Raw genomic sequence first — 17,402 nt, forward strand, 5'->3', positions numbered from 1 at the left:
AAAAATAGATAAAAAAAGAAAATCTCTCTTCTGGTTTGAAAAACTTCTTGTGACTATTCTTTTCGACTATAAACGATGGAATCGTCCATTTCGATATATAAAAAATGAGAACTGATTAGAAATGATTAGAAAAAAAAGTAAATTAATAATATAAAAATAAATAAATAAGCTAAATACAAAAAGATATAAGACGAGATTCGACCACCTCCTACATATTTAATACTTTCTGCTACAAAAAAATTCAGAATACCAACCGCATTGGTAATTCCATCAATTACCCGTCGATCAAAAAAATAAGTTAATTTAGCTAATACTCTTATACCCCCAATTAAGGATAGTCTATAAAAAGCATCTATGTAACCACGATTATATGACCAATTATATATTATATTTAGATTTTTTTTAAAAAAAAATTATTAGTAGAACTTTTAACAAATGAATTACGAAAATTCAAATTTTGTAAAGATGAATAAGCGGCCTTATAGAAGAAAGATGCTATAAATATTCCGAAAGAAGCTATACTCACAGAAAAAGTTGCATTTTTAACAAATTCATACCAATTTTCAGAATCTTTTGAACCATTGTTCAACTCTTTAACAACATGAAAAAACCAAAAAAAGCTCTGCCATCCCTCTCTATCTATCCAAGGGATGGAAGGGCAGAGGCCTTTGGTGTCCCCTCTAGTCAAGAATTGGGGCCTCACAATCACTAGCCAATATACTTTTCTGTCATGCCTTTCTTCGTTCATGGTTTGATATTCTGGTGTCCTAGACGTAGAGGAACCATACCAATCCATCCCGAACTTGGTGGTTAAACTCTACTGCGGTGAAGATACTGTAGGGGAGGTCCTACAGAAAAATAGCTTGACGCCAGGATGATAAAAAGCTTAACACCTCCAATTCTTATTACTTTTCAATATAAATATGGGGAAAAAATGAAAAATGAAAAGGTCGTCTTATTCAAAACCCCTTCTCTCCCACTTTTCTCTTTCACTTCACACCTTGGAATGCATCGTTCTTATAGAGAGAGAGGTGCCGTCAGAAATGGTAAGATCTTTGGCACAAGAAGAAGGGGTTGATCCATATCAGTTTGACTGGGTTCTGATTTCTCTATTTTTTTAATAATACTGAGTTGGGTTCTTTTCCTACCCGTATCGAATAGAACATGCTGAGCTAAATCTTCCTCATGTAAAACCTGCTTTATTTAGATTGGGAAAATCGTACGGTTTTATGAAACCATGTGCTATGGCTCGAATCCGTAGTCAATCTTATTTACGATAGGAACTGTTGACAATTGAATCCAATTTTGCCCATTATTTTCATTTTCGTATTGCATAATAGTGCGAAAAGAAGGAAGGCTCAATTCCAAGTTGTTCAAGAATAGTGGCGTTGAGTTTCTCGACCCTTTGCCTTAAGATTAGTCAATTCTATTTCTCGATGAGGGAAAAGGAAGGGATATAACTCAGCAGTAGAGTATCGCCTTGACGTGGCGGAAGTCATCAGTTCGAGCCTGATTATCCCTAAACCCAATGTGAGTTTTTCTATTTTGACTTGCTCCCCCGCCGTGATCGAATGAGAATGGATAAGAGGCTCGTGGGATTGATGTGAGGGGGTGGGGAGTTCATTCAGTTTTTGTAACTAAAGAATAAAATGAAAATTATTTTCATTTTGCAAAGATAATCAATGAACACGGTTAATTGCTCATAGTGTGTTTAGCTTTCTATTTCTTAGTAAATCAGAGCCTATACGATAGCTTGTGTTTACTAAAGGATCGCTTCCACGTGAGCGCGCATCTACTAGAGATTGCTTACCTTTTTCTAAACGATCGTTTAGCGCCCGAGCTTTACTAAACGATCGTATAGACGATCGTTTAACTTTTCCTACACGATCTTGTACTTCACCTAAACGATCAAGCATCTTGTCTATACGATAGACACACCTTTCTCCCACTTGCTTTATCGTTGTATGTGATCTGTTTTCCTCCTCCCCTCTACCAAATCCGAACAGAGCCCACTCTTTGGATTCTCACTCCGAGAATACTAAGGGTTCCAAGTGGTGGTGTCGTCACCATTCTTCGTCCGTTCGTGAGGAGTCCATTCGTGGTAGATGACCATAGTGTTGCTGAATGATAGCTTTTCGTTCTAGTGAGAGCGAGAGCAGCCATTCATGGAGAGAGCGAGATTTTCCGAGAAGAAAGTCTTCAACTGGTACGCTTCTGTTCTCTGTGTTGTTTTATCTTCAAGCAAGCCGGTAATTTAGTAGTTTAATGCATATTTGTATGTTTGAATGTAAATGTGGTAATTCGGTCACAGTGTTTTGGAAAGATTTGCTTCCGCTCAGAGGTACTCTTGTATAAGAATTCCTTCAATTGGTATTAGAGCCAAGTTTTTTATATTCCAAATTCATCGCTGCAAAGAATTGCATTTAATTCTCAATGGGTAAAAGCATGTCTACTCTCTGTTTTAAGCATTAATTTGTTTGTGGATGTTTGGATTAATGGAGTTTCTGGATGAAGCCTCGGTTTGTTAAATTCTTTTACATTTCGAGTTAATTGTAAAGGCCCCTACATTTTTAGGCATTATTAACTGCTATCGAGTATGTATTCAAAATTAGTTTGAGTCTGTGAGTCGTTCGTGAAGAAGCTTCGTAGTAAGGGTTGCTATTCTTCGAGGATGAAGACGACCAAGCGTTGGTCAGGTCATGAAGATGATGGGTTAGACGATCGTTGAGTATCGAATGATCGGGGGTTGTTTCAAGCGTGCGTACTAGACGATCGTATAGCTCAGCAAGCTTTATCGCTTAGTTACTGACTATATGATCGCAGAGTAAATCGCATAGTAAATCGTTTACCTATCACGTGTTAAGCAATCGTCTAGACGATCGGGCTTCGCAGCTTCGTTTTCGTCTAAGAGATCATTTAGCATCTTTGTCTTTTCGTTTTGTGTGCTACACGATCATTTACCTGGAGGCATTTTTTAAACGATGGGAGCTTCGCCCGATAGTTTAAGACCTGGTTTGCCTGTGAACTGGTTTCCTCGATGGAAAAATTTAATAGATAGAATTTTTCATTCTGATTTTAGAGGTGATTCATCCCGGTCCATTAATCTATGTTATTATACTGAGATGTATATTTTATTTATATGTCATATAATATGCACATATAGAAAAATCCCACTTTAGGTTTTTCATTGATCATGCATCATCTCTTTATTATAAAGGTTATGATTTAAGAAGCATGATTTAAGTTTCATAAGAGCATACTCATGCATCATATAATATAAGAGTTATATTTATGCATGCATAAAGCATTGACATGAATCATCTTTATATTATAATTGTTATAGTATAAGGTTGTATGGAAGCATGTGTCATTGGTTGTTACTTGTATATAAAAGTTATGTATAGTAATGATCGAACATTGCATGAAGCATGACACATAGGTTAAATTTATGAGCGTTATAAATACCTTGTTGTGTGGCAATGTATGTTTTAGTTGTTTCTTTTATAAATGTTATAAAAAGAAATTAGAACTAAAATCAATAAGAAAGACATGCATCCTCACTTAGGTTTAATTCATGGTTTTAAAATGTTTAAAACTTGGATGAGATAGACCTAAGATCACAGTTCTAATATGATTAGTAACCTTAGACTTTAATATTTTAATCAGTTTAACATGATTGAATTGACTAATAAAAAGTTAAAATGTAGCGAATCTATCTATAAGGGACCTTTTGTCTAAGGCGGGTTCTGTCTAGGTTGGGGTATTTAAGGTGATAAAAACGTAACATCCCTACCTAGGAACCTACCTAGAAAGATGAATTAGATAGATTTGATGCATGCATGCAAGTTAAAGACAGTCCATTAAAGAGTTTAATGTGACTACTTGAACTTGTTTTATTTTATTTCAAAGACAAAAGTTGTTTTTTAGCAGACTTAATAAATGACTTAGACTAAAATCAGTATCCAGATTTTCTAGGTTAATGAACCCCTAGGTAGAACATTCAGTGGGAGGCACTTGGGGCATATGATACTTCATTTAAACCTCTCGTGTTTCTCCCCTATTGTCCACACCGTGAGATCTACTCTCGACCTCATGGCACCCTAGGAGTGTCTTCCTAATGGATGGTATTTGGGAGGTCAATATCAAGGTCAATGGAGAGAATGTTCATAATAAATGGGAGTGGGAAGTGCGAAAGCATATCATACGGTCTCTCTCGTTAGGTTGAATAAAGTTTTTGTGCATCGCCTCGAGGCACCCTGGGAGTGTCCCCTTATAGGATTGCAGTTTTCCGCATTTCCTTTTTTGTTCTCCTGTAACAGTATAAGGTTACTTAGTCTCTTGTCCTAATCTGCTTCTTCCCTATGGTGGGCTCATTAGGGCAGGACTCTGGGGCCGAAAATGAAGGGTCACAATTACAGGAAATTATTAAGGATTAACAGTTCTGGACCAAATAAATGGTGGTTGTTAGGTTTAGTTTCAAGAGTTGGTTATGCCTAATGGTTGAGAATGTTTCATCTCAGTGAAAAGGCATATGATCACCCCATCAGTGACATTTACCCTGCCTCGCTGGGACATCATTGCAAAATAGAAGTCTTAATCACTTAGGGTACTTTGAAACTATTTTTCTAAAACTAATTGGTTAAAATTTGGTTTAGCAAAGTCTTATAAAAGTTTGTTCATTTTTCAGCAACGGTTTTAAAAATGGCTACAGCCACAATTGCTTTGTTAAGCATCGAAAAACTTACTACAACAACTACTCGAGTTGGAAACATATGATCATGATGATACTCATCATCAAGGATCTCATGTTTGCCCTTACGGAGGTCTATCCTTCTATTCCAGCTCCAAACGTTGCTCGAAATGTTCGGGAGGCGTATGAGCAATGGACACGGGCAAACAAGAAGGCCCGAGCCTATATCTTGGCCAGTCTTAATGACGTGTTGGCCAAGAAGCATGAGCTCATGGTCTCAGCTCGTGAGATCATGGAGTCACTGCGGGGCATGTTTGGACAATTGTTTGGATAGCTCAAGCACGATGCTCTGAAATACATCTTCAACTCCAAAATAGAGGAAGACACCTCTATTCGTGAACATGTGCTTAACATGATGGTCCACTTTAATGTGGCGGAGATGAATGGGTCTAGAATTGATAAGGGCAGTTAGGTTAGCATAATCCTGCATTCTTTGCCGGAGAGCTTCTTCTACTTTGTTAGTAATGCGATTCTTAGCAAAGTGGAATATACCCTTACAACTCTCCTCAACGAGTTGCAGACATTCTAATCTTTACTAAAAAGTAAAGAGAGGAAAAGGGGTGAGGCAAATTTTGCTTCATCTTCTAGAACGTTTCATCGAGGTTCGACCTCAGGGAAGAATGAAGTTCGCACCTTCTACTTCTAACTCTCAAAAGGGGAAGAAGAAGAAGGGTGGTAAGGGAAAAGGGAAAGCGTCTGCTAACCCGCCACCTGTCAACCCGAGGAGGCATCCGCCATCGATTGAAAAAGGAAAATATTTCCACTGCAACCAGGATCGACACTGGAAGAGGAATTGTCCTCACTGGCTAAAGGGAAGGAAGGAGACCAAAACTAAGGCCACAACAGACATAGGTAAATATGATTTACTTGTGTTAGAAACTTGCTTAGTGCAGAATGATGATTCTGCCTGGATAATTGATTCGGGCGCCACTAATGACGCTTATTATTCTTTTCAGGGGATTAGATCCTGATGACAGTTGGAGGTTGGTGAAATGACGATGCAAGTAGGAACTGGGAACGTCGTCTCAACTGTGGCAATGGGAGACATCCAGTTAACTTTACAGAATAAGTTTCTTGTATTAAAATATGTTTTTGTAGTTTCTGAATTAAAAAGGAACTTAATTTCTGTAAAGTGCTTGTTACAATGTAAAAACACTCTTTCTTTTAATGTGGATAAAGTGTATATTTATAAGGATAGTGTTGAGATTTGTATAGCTAAACTGGAAAATAACTTGTATGTGCTAAGATCGTAAGCCTTAATTCCGTCCATAACATAGAGATGTTTAAATCTGTTGTAACTCAATCTAAACGTCAACAAATTTCTCCAAAAGAAAATGTCCATGCATCTTCGATTAGGGCACATCAAGTTCAATAGATTGAGAGATTGGTGAAGAATGGTCTTCTAAGTGAGTTAGAAGAAAATTATTTACCAGTGTGTGAATATTGCCTTGAGGGTAAGATGACTAAACAACCTTTTACTAGAAAAAGGTTATCGAGCCAAAGAGCCTCTTGAGTTAGTACATTTTGACCTCTGTGGTCCTATGAACGTGCGAGCCCGAGGAGGCTATGAGTATTTTATCAGTTTTACTGATGATTACTCTAGGTATGGATATGTTTATCTAATGTAACAAAGGCTGAAGTTGAAAATGCATTGGATAGACGGATTAAAACACTTCGATCAAATCAAGGTGGAGAGTTTTTGGATTCTAGATTCCAGGACTATTTGATAGAACATGGAATTGTTTCCCAACTCTCAGCACCGGGTACACCTCAAGAGAATGGTGTAGCAGAGAAGAGAAATAGAACCTTGTTGAACATGGTTTGTTCGATGATGAGTTACGCTTCCTTATCGGACTCGTTTGGGGTTTCGTAGTGGAAACTGCAGTATACATACTCAGTTGTGTTCCTTCCAAGAATGTTGCGAGAACACCTTTGAAGTTGTGGAATGGGCATAAAGCTAGTTTACGTCACTTCTGCATATAGGGTTGCCCAACACATGTGCTTGAGGAAAATCCCAAGAAGTTGGAACCACGGTCGAAGTTATGCCTCTTTGTAGGCTAACCCAAAAGTACACGAGGGGGTTACTTTTATAATCCGTTAGAAAATAGGGTGTTTGTTCCACGAACACTACTTTTCTGGAGGAGGATCATATTAGAGAGCACAGTCCACGTAGTAAAGTCATGTTATGTGAGCTTTCCAACGAAACTACTGAAACTTCAATAAGGTTGTTGAAGAGCCTCCTTCATCAGCAAGAGTTGTTGATGATAGTTCACCTAGTAAGTCGGTTCCACCTCAAGAGTTGAGGGAACTTTGACGCAGTTCGAGGGTTGCGATCCCACCCGTTCGCTATATAGGTTTCATAGAAATCCTAATTATGGTAGCAGATGGCGATGTTGAGGATCTATTGTCTTATCAGAAGGCAATGGAGGATATAGACCGAGATGAATGGGTCAAAGCCATGGATCTCGAGATGGAGTCGATGTACTTCAACTCAGTATGGGATCTTGTAGATCAGCCTTATGGGGTAAGACCTATAGGTCGTAAATGGATCTACAAGAGAAAACGGGGTGCTGATGGGAAGGTGCAAACCTTCAAGGCTCGACTTGTGGCAGAGGGAAATACCCAGGTGGAGGGAGTCGACTATGAGGAGACTTTCTCGCATGTTTCCATGTTAAAGTCGATCTGCATCTTCCTGTCCATTTTCGCTTATTATAATTATGAGATCTGGCAAATGGATGTCAAGATGACTTTTCTGAATGACAATCTTTAGAAGACCATTTACATGGTGCAACCCAAGGGATTCATTGCCCAAGGTCAAGAGCAAAACTGAATCGGTCATTTTATGAGCTGAAACAGGTGTCTCAATCTTGGAACATTCGGTTTGATACTACGATCAAATCGTATGGCTTCGACCAAAACCAAATGTTGATGAACCTGATGTCTACAAGAAGATCGTCAATGGTTCAGTAGTTTTTTTAGTGTTGTATGTAGACGATATCCTACTAATTGGGAATGATATAGGTCTACTGACTGTAGTTATAAACTGGCTAGCATCCCAATTCCAAATGAATGATTTGGGACAGGCTCAATTTGTTTGCGTATATAGATCTTTTGGGATCGTAAGAACAAAGTACTAGCGCTGTCTCAAGCATCGTACATTGACAAGATGTTGCTCAAGTACTTGATGCAGGACTCCAAAAGGGGCCTACTGCCGTTCAGGCATGGAGTCATTTTGTCTAAGGACATGTGTTCTAAGACGCCTCAAAAGGTTGAGAAGATGCAACGGGTTTTGTATGCATCTGCCGTCGGTAGTCTGATGTATTGATGCTCTATACTAGGCCAAACATTTGCTATGTTGTAGAAATAGTCAGTAGGTATCAGTCTAACCCACGCCAAGGTCACTGGACCGCAGTTAACAACATCCTCAAGTATCTTCGGAGAACGATGGACTGAACGAAATCAAACCGAGGATTTCCATGAGCAACAGAATAGATCATTCCAAATTACAATCATGTATGAACATTACAATTACAGTCGTACACAAAACATACAGTTATGCAATCAATACAAAAATTATAGCATGAACAATCAAATAAACAAAGAGAATGCTACGATCCTTTTTTGATTCGTCTCCACGCTCCTTGCTCACGAACGCTCGAACATAGCAACCTCAAAAGCTCGAACAACATGATCGCTCCAAAGCACGAACACCGCGCACTGGAACTCCTCGATCGCCTCGGTCACGAACACCCCAACAGCATGAACGGCCTCCATAGAACCTTTATGGCGTCGAGTTGAGTTTAACACTACCAAGAAGGCGATCTTGGTATTCTAGGTGTGAGAATCTTGAGGGTGCGTTCTGTTTGGACTTGGTTTAAGGTAGAAAAAGGAGGAAACAACAGTCGTGTATACGATTGGGCAAGTGGGAGATGGCTGAAACCTATCGTATAGGTCGATGCCCAATCATTTAGCAAAAGCTAAGTGATCGTCTAGCAAAAGCTAAACACTACACGATCTTTTAGCTTGCTCAAGCTGTCGCTTAGTAAATTGGTATTTACTTGACAGCTTCTGTGAGATGCTTTTTTTTTAGAGAGAAATCTCAAAACAAATATTTCAAAAACTTACTAAAATTAGGAAAACCATTTTCCTTTTATCTCACGGTTACCATGAACCACCAATAACCTCCCACTCTTGTTATTAGAGAAAAAGATTTGTTTATCCAATAATTAATATTATTATAAATATAAATGATAACCAACTTATCATACTATATTTATAATCTATAGTTTTAATATTTCATGTCATGAAACATATAAATCATAGTTCTTTTTCTATTCCATGGTACTTAATGTAAATCCCATTTACATTAATCCTCCACTAGATGTATCTCATACATCATATCGATCATATTACATATAATCAAAATGTCTCTTGTCAATTTGAACATTTCAAATTAACACCAAGAACCGATCCTAAATTGAATCCATTGAGCTACCAAGGGTACCTTATGGATCTATAGCTCGAAGCTCCAACGTTACGTGAATAACTAACTAAACTCTTTAGTCACAGGATCAACCATCCGTTAACTACCAGGCACTCCACTAAAGATCGACAGTTGAACTCTCTTTACCACAGATATATTAAATGTCTATCTTAACTAATAAGAAGTGCGACAACCCTTCACCGATCGTTCGTAAGTACAGCTGGGCCAATAACCGTTATGCCTCTGTAGTTACATCTAACTTATTAAGTACCATCGATCCCTTTAATGAACATAAGTCTTAGTTTTACTATGACTGAGTCCTCTTTTCCAAAGAGAAGCTGTGGCCACTATGTTCAAGCCCCAGAATCAGCCCTTAAGGGAGCAATCTCTATACTTATCCCTGTTTCAGGAAAGGAGTGAATTCCATCATGTGGATTGAGTTCCCAACCCCTAAATCAGACAAGTTCCCAAAAAGGTAGGCATGTTGAGTTGGCAATTTAGACGCTCTCACCCATACTAATCAAAGGACCGCCTTCAAAAGCAAGAGTTCCCAAAACACTTAAGATTGAGGTCGTGTCACCTATGGTCGTTTAGGTGAGATGTAAGTCTCTAGTATCAACGGCGTCATATACAGAGTCTAGTCATCTCGTGGTTCAGGTCTTATACAAACTCTTTGTATAGGACACTTCTGCTCGTATGTCTCCACATGAATGGTCAGGATCCACCATCTATAGTAGTTTACAACACTTGCAAACTTCTACAAAGTGGGTCATATCCATAGTGTCACCAGGATCAGGTATCCCACCTTAATCCTTATACTACAGACCTATTTAGGTTATCACTTAAGGCATGATCCACTTGTATATCACATATATATATATATATATATATTTAAATTCACATAAGATAACCAAGGAGTTTTGTTTATTGGATATGAGTAAATGCCAGAATTAAATAACAATTATTCTATTCATCAAACAATGTGTATCTTTACAAAACAACAAGACTTCGGGAGAATTAGGACACCAATCCCAATAATCTCCCATTTGTCCTAATGACTTGGGCGACTAATGTACAATACAATATAAAAATGTACAATAAACAATAAACTAGGGCCAGTATCATCTCCCGCTTGCCCTAGACAAGATGCTGCATGTCCCGTAGACCCAGACTCTCCAGGTGACCTTCGAACACTTTAGCCGTGAGGGCCTTTGTAAAGCGATCAACAACGTTGTGCTCCGATGCAATCTTCATGACTATCACATCACCTCGATGCACAATCTCCCTGATCAGGTGATATTTACATTTGATGTGCTTACCCCGACGATGACTCCAAGACTCCTTCGAATTTGCCATAGCTCCACTGTTATCACAATAAAGAGTGATAGGTAAATCCATATTTAGAACAACTTCCAAACCTAAAAGGAATTTCCTCAGCCAAACAACCTCCTTAGCTGCTTCACAAGCAGTTATGTATTCAGCTTCCATAGTGGTGTCTGCGATGCATCTTTGCTTGATGCTTCCCTAAACTATAGCCCCTCCATTTAGAGTAAACACTAACCCCGATGTCGATTTGTGATAATTTCTATCTGTCTGAAAGTCAGAGTCTGTGTATCATGTAAGGATCAGATTCTTATCTCCATACACGAGCATGTAGTCCCTCATTCTCCGAAGATACTTAAGGATTGTCTTGACCGCCATCCAGTGATCAAATCCTGGATTGGACTGATATCTACTGACAATCTCTACTACATAGCAAATGTCGGGTCTAGTACACAACATCGCATACATTAAGCTTCCTACAACAGAAGCATATGGAATCCGTCTCATCTTCTCAACTTCTTGAGGTGTCTTAGGACATTGATCCTTAGACAAAATAATTTTGTGCCTGTATTTGTGGTTCTAAAATGTTTAGATAGAGTGTATTTTTGCTATTTGAGTTAGTTTTGAAGCAATGTATCTTTGCATTCTCGTCTATATTTGTGGTTCTAGAATGTTTAGGATAGTTTTGTCCAATACTAATTAGTATTTTCTATCATATAAATACGTTTTGTTATTTTTACAATTTTGAAATCTTTTTTCCATTTTTTCAAATGAAAATTTAAAATTTGCTATTTTTCTTGTCAAAATTTAGCTCTTAAAAGTCTAATTGGCCTTTAATTATGATATTTTATGATTTTGACCTAATTTGGTGAATTTTGGTAGTTTTTGGCAATTTCTGTAGAATTTTAATCTGATGCGTCCACAACAATCTGATGTGGCCGCAATACTCGGCCCTAAAATTCTAGATTTCATACTAGTCAAAGACAGTTTCGATTTTCATGACTTAATCAGTTATTTAGCCCCAATTTCGCTCGGAAATCATTTAGACCATGAATTTTGACTTTTTCCACCACTTTAGGACTTATAATAGGGATGGAAGACCTCCAAATCAAGATCATCAACTTCTTCGCCAAACTCATCTTCTCCATCACTGTTTCTCTCATTTTCCAACAGTCACTTTGGGTTTATTTTCATCTTTCAAGTCAAAAACTTATGAATGGGAGTTCCTCTAAGGTGTTTTGGCTCTAAGATTTCTCGCCCCATGGAAGTGGGTGCCGAGGAATGATTTTCACCTTGGAAAAGGGGAGATTATTCTAGGGAAAGGCTTGAAACTTGAAGATTTATCTCAAGTTCATTGGAGTTGCAATTTTCTAACATTTCTTTTCTTTTATTTATTCCTTGTATTTATTTTTATTCCTTTTTTCTCTATTAAATCGAATTCTATTGTTGTAATGATTTTTTTATCTAATAATAATTGTATTTTTTCAATCATCATGAGTTAAATTCTTTCTAGGGGTCTGACAATGTGAATACCCTAGAGTCTCTATAGCTTAAATACTATTATGCTCACACAACTTTCTTGTTATTGTATTCTCTTTCTTGATTTTTATTGGAAGTATTGGTAGGTGAAATTGGCCACTTAATTTAACAATCTAGTGGAGCTTTAGTGCTGAGAAGGCTAGAGTGTAAATGGATCTCACAAAGGGATATGGGACTAAGAGCCTAAGAATAGAATAGTCATGTCGCTCTCGAAATAAGGGACACCATAGGGTAAAGAAGCTGAACTTTCATTAATCTAGGATTCAGCTACCCATGGGAACATTCGGTAGTACGTACTTAGAGCTCTTAAAGGAACTGGACACCAGACCGAATAGGTGTAGATTTCTCTCCACGCATATTTCACTATCCTGGTGTGATGCGCGCATCACTTTTTCTATAGAGCCATTGTTAACCCCGTTCGATTAATATTATTTATTGTTTTTTTTTTACCTCAATTTCTACTCATTCACAACACAATTCATTTGGTTACCTTTGATTTCATTAAATTTATAGTCTTGATCAAATTAAAACTATTGCTAATTCTGTGGGTTCGATACCTTGAATACTTCAAGATTATTACTTCTTTGACAGTATATACTTTCACTTAAACCTAATTTTTCTAAAAATATTTTACCTTCCATACATTTGGTCGATTAAGTTTTTGGTGTTGTTGCCAGGGACAAACGACTTTTTACTTTTTTTAATTGTGAATGAGCAATGCGACCGTAATGACTCTAGTACAAGAAAGATATAACTCTTTTTCGTTGTTGTTTATTTTGCAAGGAGGAGTCAATACATGAGAAGAAGGCCTTGCATTTTTCAACAAGATCTTGAAATAGAAAGGACCTTTCACCGCCAGATAAAAGAATAAAGATGAAAGTGTCAAGAGCAAGGAGTTGAGCGCACAAGAGACCTTTGAAGCAGCTGCATTTGTTCAACTTGTTCCAATCAATTCTCTTGAAGGCAATCCCTTTAACCTTCCCAGAGATGGTGAGCAGCAAAATAAAGATCAATAATAACCACCAATACAACCTGTTGCACAATAACATAATCCCATCTTTATTGCGGAGGATAGAGGCAGAGCTATCAGGGATTATGTTCTTGCATTCAAAACCTTAGACACTAAAATTTTAGATCTACCAATAGATGTACCCACATTTGAAATGAAGCCTTTGATGTTCTAGATACTAAACACATTTGGACAGTTCAACGAGCTACCTATTGAGGATCCCCATAAACATATATAACACTTTATGAGAATTTGCCATTCTTTTAAAGTTAATGGTGTTTCTGAAGATGCAGTGAGACTAAAGCTATTTCCCTATTCTTTGCAGAGAGATGCAAAAGTGTGGCTTGATTCATTGCCTCCAAAATCTATAACCATATGAGATAACCTAGTGGACAAGTTCCTAGGAAAATATTTCTTACTTGAAAGAACGCCAAATATAGAGAAGACATTATAGCATTCAGGAAATCTCCATCTAAATATGTTGATGGAGTGTGGATTGGATTCTAGAAGTTGGTAAGAAAATTCCCACATCATGGACTTCCAGTTTTCATCGTGATGGAGTAGTTCTACAATGGGTTGAACTGAGCTTCAAAGATAATGGTCAATGCATCTGTTTGAGGATCTTTTCTTAAGAAGTCCATAAACGAAGCTCAAGAGATCATGAATATGATCACAAACAACAATCAGAATTGGGGTGATGGAGAACACACTTCAATCATAAAAACTGTTGTTGAAATACAAGAAGTGGACACGCTAGCATCCATGAGTCAACAATTAACAATAATCGAAAATATGATTCAAAGTTGGATGACGGGACCACAAAAAGTGGCCGCTGTCCACACTGAACCTCAATCTCCAACCTATGGATTTTGTGCTAGGAACCATTTTTATCTAATGAATATATGTATAACCCCCATTCAGTGTGCTATGTAGTTTACTGAAAGGTGTAAGAATATTGGGACCCATATTCTAACACCAACAACCTAAGATGAAGGTCACACCCGAATTTTGCATGGGAAAAATCTAACAGTAGTGCAACCTCAGCATCGCCCACTGACAACTCCACTAGGGTTCCCTCAAGTGTCACAGTAGCAGCCATAAGTGTAGCCACCATCACCTCCCCTAAGAAGAGCTCTACAATGGTAGATATACTAAAAGAATATATGACAAGAAACGATGCCGCTCTTTGTAACTTAGATATCAAGTGGAACAGCTAGCCAAAGAGATTCAGGGTAAACCTCTAGGGACACTACCTAGTAGCATGGAGGCTCTAAACTCAAATGGAAAAGAACACTACAAAGTTGTCACTCTAAAAAGTGGGTTGGAATATGAAGGATCGAAAGTGTATGGAGAGTAGGAGAAAAGCTGTAAGGAAGGATCAATTGATGTTAAGTCTAAGGAAGGGATGATCCCCAGCAGTTGAAGAAAAGAAAAAGATGGCCGAAAAAGACAAAAAGAAGGTGAGTCATTAGTGGTTGCAAAAGAGAAGAATACAATTCCGATATAAAAATTGCCAATACCTTTTCCCCAATGATTGCAAAAAGCGAACCATGATACATCAATATTCTTGAAAATTTTAAAGCATCTTCACATCAATATTCCACTACTTGAGGCATTAGAGAAATTTCCAACTATGTGAAATTTTTAAAAGACATCTTGTTTAAGAAGAGCAAGCTGCCAGAGTATGAAACAATTGCGTTAATTAAGTAGATCAAAGATGTTTTAGTAAAGGTTGATAAGTTTGTGTTATCTATAGAATTCATAATTTGTGATTGTGAAGCAGATAAGAAAGTACTGATAATTCTGGGACAATCATTTTTGGCAATAGGAAAGACTTTAATTGATGTATAGAAGGGAGAGTTAACCATGTGAGTCAATGATCAGAAGATTACTTATAATGTATAAAAAACATTAAAATTTTCAGATGACATGGAAAAATGTTCTTTAATTGAAAAGTCCTACAGCCTAACCCCATGTGAGATACATGAGTTCGTAAAAAAATGTGCAAGAAATGAGTTAAACGAAGAAACAAAGGATGTGGTAGATGTTGGGGTTGATGCCTTAAATCTCGTAGGGTCCAGTAGTTTGTAAACACCTATATGAACAAACATAATGTGATGTAATAATATGAGATATTTTCTTCACTACAGTCTTTGAAATATGAGATATTTTAGTTGCATTAACCACAAACCAATAAATTAAGATCTCTGGTTATCGTTGTAACTTAAGCATGTATGTGATGACATACAAGTGGATCGTACTTTAAGTGATAACCTAAATGGTTTGTAGTATATGGATAAAGGAGGGAAACCTTATCCTGTTGACGCTATGAGTGCAGCCCACTTTGTAGATGTTATAAGTGTTGTAAAGTGCTACAAATGGTCTGATCCTGACCATTCATGTATTAGACATGCGAGCAAGGATGCTCTATACAAAAGAGTTTGTATAAGGCCGGACTATGAAATATTTAGTCTCGTTATATAATGCCGTTCATGACAGACACTTTCATTTCACTAGGATGACCATAGGTAACATGACCTTAATCCTAAGTGAGTTGGGAACTCCTGCCTATGAGGGTGGTCCTTTGATTTGTATGGGTGCAAGTTGCAGAATCGTCGACTGAAACCTACCACTTTAGGGATTTTTCTGATTGGGGAGCTGAGAACTCAGCTACACTACACGGAATTCACTCCTTCCCCGAGTTAAGGGTAAGTAGATAAATTGCTCCTTTAAGGGCTAATTCTGGGACTTGAACAATGTGGTGCCACACTTTCTCTTGGCCTAAGAAGGATTTACTCATAGTAAGACTATGATGTATGGTTCATTAGAGGAATCAATGGTATTTAAGGAGATAGATGTAATTGCAGGGGTAAAACGATAAATTGTCCCAATTGTAGTTACAAGTGATTTGTTTAGAGTCATCCTACTGTTGATTGGTTATCCAATGGACACAGAAATATATCTGTAGCGTGAAAAGTGCAGTTGTCGGTCTTTAGTGGAATGCCCGACAGTTAACAGATGGTGGATATCATGATTAAAGAGTTTAGTTAGTTATTCATGTACCGTTGGAACTTCAAGCTATAGGTCCATAAGCTCCCCTTGGTAGCTCAATGGATTCATGTTGAGAATCAATTTTTAGGTTAGTTTGAAATGTTCAAATTAATGAGAGGAAATTTGATTATATATGTTATTATTAAATTGCATCAATTATATGAGATATAATTGACTTAATGTATTAGTTACATTAAATGGAGAATATATTATTAAATGTTGTAAGGGAGAAAAAGAACTATGATTTATATATTGCATGAGATGTGATATTAAAACTATAGGTTATGAATATATATTATTTATATTTTCAATAAAATCAATTATGGGATAATTGGTTACGGTTTTTTCTCCTAATAACCAACTTATTGGGAGGTTATGATCAATTATGGTAACTGATGGATAAAATGAAAATTGTTTTCATTTTTACATAATGCAATCATTAAGCTATTGAGAATCGTACGATCAAAAGAATTAGCTATACGATAGCTTGATAGCATACACGATTGTGTAATGAGTTTTCTATACGATAGTCACTTGTTTTCTAAATGATCGAGTACTCAATCATCTATACGATCTTTCAAATTCCTCCTACCCTCTACCAAATCCATACAAAACCCACAACTCCTGGATTCTCACACCGAGAATACCAAGGGAGCCTTTTGGTGGTGTCTACTTACTGTGTGAGGGACGAGTGTTATTTGTTCTTGATCGAGGAGATTGTGGAGGCGTGACGTTCGTTTTGGTGAATGATTGTGTTGTTACATCAAGGGAATGAGGTGAATAGTTGTTCAAGGGTGAATTCTCTTGATCCTTAGTATTTTCTTTTTGAAGCATGCTGTAATTTAGAGTTTTGCATAACTATTATTGTTTAATTGTAAATGTATATGTTCTGTCACAATGGGGTTTGGAACGATCTTGCTTCTGCTCACTAGTCTCTTTGATAAGAGTTCCTTCAGTAAAGTCATGCTATAAATGCTCTTCAAGGAAGGCAACACCAAATCATCCAAGCTTATAGAGGAAAATATCCAACAACCAATACAAGATGTAATGGAACCTATCAATATGCAACTTAAATCGATAATATTATCTCTTCTGAAAAATCTGAGTATTCCCTTTAAAAGTTGATCTACAAAAATAGGGTCTTTAGAAAGAGAATAAGAAAAGAGTTACAAAAGAAGGCGGGAGTTTGTACCACAAGTTTATAGGATGGGAGAAAAAAACGATTGTTCAGCTTACATGATAAAATA

Source organism: Benincasa hispida, chromosome 3 (genome assembly GCF_027475165.1).
Source record: "Benincasa hispida cultivar pf3 chromosome 3, pf3_genome.v1.1, whole genome shotgun sequence".
In the NCBI taxonomy this organism is placed as follows: Eukaryota; Viridiplantae; Streptophyta; class Magnoliopsida; order Cucurbitales; family Cucurbitaceae; genus Benincasa; species Benincasa hispida.